The sequence below is a fragment of the Pseudomyrmex gracilis genome, unplaced genomic scaffold, assembly GCF_002006095.1.
Source record: "Pseudomyrmex gracilis isolate BER0280 unplaced genomic scaffold, ASM200609v1 scaffold_2034, whole genome shotgun sequence".
NCBI classification, from domain to species: Eukaryota; Metazoa; Arthropoda; class Insecta; order Hymenoptera; family Formicidae; genus Pseudomyrmex; species Pseudomyrmex gracilis.
In genome coordinates, this window is record NW_018022618.1 from 1 (window position 1) to 4,781 (window position 4,781).

The 4,781-nt window shown below is 32.5% G+C and overlaps 1 long non-coding RNA gene across 1 annotated transcript; it reads right to left on the reverse strand.

Annotated features, from left to right (window-relative positions):
- Window positions 1–66: 66 nt before the first annotated feature.
- LOC109862593 lies at window positions 67–2,267 on the reverse strand. The gene is made up of 4 exons (XR_002251171.1): window positions 2,038–2,267; window positions 1,680–1,943; window positions 1,368–1,504; window positions 67–1,295 (listed from the first exon to the last, which is right to left on the reverse strand). It is a non-coding gene; the product is annotated as an uncharacterized LOC109862593 (long non-coding RNA).
- Between the last annotated feature and the right edge of the window lie 2,514 nt (window positions 2,268–4,781).

The following is a 4,781-nucleotide window of genomic DNA, read 5'->3' on the forward strand; positions in this document are numbered from 1 at the left end:
TTTATTCTTTTTAACAGTGATGTGGGCAGTCCCTTGATCATTGATAAGAATTTCGTTCTCGGAATTTTCAGAAACTACCATTCCCAATATTGTCCACTACTACTCAATATTGTTTACCAATGTATTGTTGATAAATTTGACGAAGACGACTATGTTATAAAAGGTACAAAAAAGAATAATTTTATTGCAAAACTGTATATTTTAAAAATGTGATTGAAAACGTTATACAGGCGAATAATATTAACTTGTAAATTATTATGCCTTCAAAAAATATACAATGACTTTTCGGATGGCTTTTTAAATTAACACTTAGTGGCAAGTAGCAGTCTGTAATTATAAAACCAAAATTTATTTGTCGCTTACGTGTGATGAAATATACTGTTTTAGTCACATAAGTGTTATCTTTTTAAATAAATATTCAATAACATATCGCGAATATTCAATATACATCCCTTCTTCTTTAATCTTATAAAAGGAAACGTTATACAGGCGGATAATATTAACTTTAAAAAAAAAATTTATACATAGATAATTACTTGTAATTACTTGTCGCTTACGTGTGATAATGAAATATACTATGTTTTATTTTTTAATAACATATTGCGAATATTCTTCAATATGCATCTCTTCTTTATCTTATGAAATGTGGTATGTATGTGTGATACTTCGTCCTATAACGTTGTCTTATAACGTGAAGATACGTTATGCGTTTATGGCAAACTCTCTATTATCGCTTTGTTTGTCATATAAACAAAAAAAACTAATTTAATAATATATAAACATATTGAAATCATGACTTTTAAGGGGATCCTAAAGTAGATCTGTTTTTTTATTTGGCGTTAGATCGTAGTATTTTAATATACAAAATTATGCAGTTTGTACGTAGATAGAAAACAAAGTGCATCTTAGCTTCGAGACAACATAAAGAACAATATAGAGCTTTCAGAAATGCGTTTAGAAGCCTAGTATGAATAAATAGTGTGCTGGTCAGAAGAATATTGGAATATTTCCAGCACATTATTTATTTATAGTAAGCTTCTAAACACATTTCTGAGAGTTCTATATTGTTCTTTATGTTTCCCGAAACCAAGATGCAGTTTGTGTTTTACGTAGAAACTGCATAACTTTTTATTAAGTGAATATCACTACGATGCCAAATTCGATAAAACGACGAGGTTCGACCGTCACTTTAGGATCCCCTTAAATTTAAAGGATATATTTAAATGATTAATATATAAGGATCTGTTGATGATAGGTCTATTGAAGTCAAACTTTTTCTCCGACGAGTTCCACATCTATAATCAATAGAGTTCTTATTAGTATAACGATTTAATAAAAACATAATATATAAATATAAGAATACTTACTTAATAATATTGGATTATTGTACGGCCACCTCCACGTCCACGGCCATGACCACGACCACGACCACGACCACGACCACGACCACGATTATAAAAAGCTCGAGTTTTTCCTGCGCTGGCCCATCTTTTTGGAATGTTTGCTATAAAAAGATTAAAATATAGATGTATGTGTGTAAACATGTCTATACATACACACATATATTATGACTATAATTATATGTAGTGTATGTATTTGTGACAGAATGTCGATTGTATGTGTATAAGTGTGTATGCTTGTATGTGTGTGTGTGTTTTAAAAGAAAACTATATTTTTACTTTTATTTTTTGATTCTGGATCATGTTCTTGAGTTGAAGATCCTGCTTTTTGTATATCCATTTGTTGATCTTTTTCTACAAGTTCTTTTATTTTGTTTTGTAGAAAAAGAACTTGTTCTTGTAGTTTTTTCAATTCTTCGTTTTCTGTTAAAGATAATTCATGCAACTCTCTATNAAAGTTATTTTCATCACTGGCCATGGTTGAAGATACCAATTGTCTTCCGCAAAATAAACTCAGAAATTCTTCTTCTTCTTCTTCTTTTTCTAAAAAAATAAGTACCCGGTAATAAAAAAATAAGTACCCGGTAAGAACGGTCCCATATAACACCGAAAAAGTTCAAAAATAACAACTGCGTACTTCTTCTTTCTTTGCTTCGATAGCACTTTGCCCCTGCTCGAGATTTTCTTAAAAGTGTAGATACGTAACCCACGTACTACAACCTGGACAGGCGTGAAATGCACCAATATGTGCAAAACTATTATAACTATTATTAACTATTTATAACGTAACTACGCACAACCAACCGTTATTTCGTATTAGTCATGCGTATACCACGTAATACCACGGCGGAGAGAAGTCTTCAACTCAACTGCGTATCTACATCTATGCATCCGATCGTAGCACAACGAACATTGATGGAATACATCTGTTCGTACGGCACGTTAATTGGTTAAATTTTTAGTAACTTTCTATTGTCGCGCTTCTATTGGTGCACTTTCAGAGAAGAGTTAGGCTGCGTTCGGGAAGCGCGCTATCAGCACTATTGCATTATTCTCTTTATCGCTCATTAAACATAAAACAAAGATAGAATGACGGAATAACGCAAATAGCGCGCTTCTCGAACGCAGCCTTAGTGAGTGTTATATTTTCAGATGTGACAACTTGTCAGATGTGACAAGATCAACGCTATTTAATAGCTTTGATTGTTGTAAGTATTTGCCATATATATATTGTGTTTGTGTATTCGCACGTGTGTATTTATGTGTTGTGCTATTGCATTACAGATATCGTGTGTAAATAAGGTGTATTTGCGTATTTTTCTTTTATATATACGCACGTGGTGAGTATCGTATTATTAATATATACGTAATAACATTTTTAGTTTTTATGTAAAAAATAAACTGTTTATTGTATTACAAACAGGATAACGTGTGTGTAGGACAAAGTGTGTGTGCAGTTTTTCGACACATATATATCATCAGTGGTGTTATATTTGATTGATATTTGACAACTTTGATCGGATAAGTAAGTATATCGGATAAGTGAGTATATAATGTCGCATATCTTTTTAACATAGACTACGTTTACACGTACTGGTAAAACCGTTTTAATAAAAACCGTTTTAGTACAAAAGTGGACTTAGATGTCCTGTAAACGTCCCTTGTATTCATGTCATTAAAACCGGACTTAGATGTTTACCAATACGTGTAAACATAGTCATTAGGTAAAAACCTAACCCTATATCGAATTAATTAATAAATGTGAGCCAATGAACGCGTAGAAAGTGATGATTCAAACTTTGTAGGCGTGTATAATTGTCATTTATAATTTTTTATTTATATAAATTAATAACTAAGAAAGTATTGCAAATTCTTTATTTTTTCGCACTAGTTATTGACATAATAGATGAATTAATAAATGTGAGGCAATAAGCGCACGAAGAACTATGATCGGACTCTATTGGCGCGCACGATTATCATCTGTACAGAAAAATGGCTTCTTTTATGCAATGTTTTAGCAACAAAAGGCGGAGAAACAAACAAGCGCAGCGCGACTCAGTTTCTTGCGATATTCGGCGGTATGAGATTGCAAGAAAAGTCGCGCCGCACTTGTTTGTTTCTCCGCCTTTCGTTGCTAAGACATTGCATGAAAGAAGCCATTTGTCTTTACAGCTGACAATCGTGCACGCCTATAGAGTCCGATNATTGCCTCCTGCGCGCTTATTGGATCACATTTATTAATTTATATCTCTATAATTATTGCGAATTTTGCAAAATGGTAAATATTGTCAGACACACTATATAAAATTCTTTGATACAGCCAAAATGTGAATATAGATTTAGAACAGAAATGTTGTGTACCAGATTGTAAATTCGCTATATTTATTAAATAATAATTAATTATTATGAGCCAATAAGCTATATTATCAATAAATCAATATAAACTGATAGTGAGAAACCACACGTTATTTTCACGAATCACATGTGCTTTACACGCCTACTAAGGCGTCGTCTACAATACGGTTGTAAGCCGTAAGCCCTATTGGTCAATTTCTTACGGCTTACGGCTGTATTGTAGACGATGCCTAAGTGTAATTCTATTGATTCTCGTATGCTTATTGGTTTATATTACAGTAGACTCTCGCTAGAACCAGCCTCTTGTTATGGCCGCTTTTCCCTCTACACGTCCTTTCACACACACAGAAATCACTTCCCTACCATTAAAATTTACTTTTTATTTGCAGGTTCAACAAATTGAGTACCTACAGTGTAAGAAATAAAAGTCTGCTGTGCGACTAAAATATTGGCTGCTGTGCGAGAATATAAGTCTGCTGTGCGACTATAGAAGTCTGCTGTGCGACTATAAAAGTCTGCTGTGCGACTATAAAAGTCTGCTGTGCGACTATAAAAGTCTGCTGTGCGACTATAAAAGTCTGCTGTGCGACTATAAAAGTCTGCTATGCGACTATAGAAGTCTGCTGTGCGACTATAGAAGTCTGCTGTGCGACTATAAAAGTCTGCTGTGCGACTATATAGAAGTCTGCTGTGCGACTCCAAGCTATTGGCTGCAGCAATAAATTTATTTATATGAAGTATATGTACTAAATATGTAAAGTTACTATATTTATATAACTAAAAGTAATATACATTATTTATATGTATTATTTATTATATATATAATTACATATTATTATAATAATTGAATTCGTTTTGTTCAATAAATTTCAATAAAAATATTATATTGTTATTATTCTTTATATTAGAAACAATGGTCAAAACACATATGATTTTACAGCAAAAAGACAAAGACATTATTGTTGAAGGCGATTGGTTGACAGACGTACATATGAATCATTTTAACTGCATCTTACAAAATTGTTC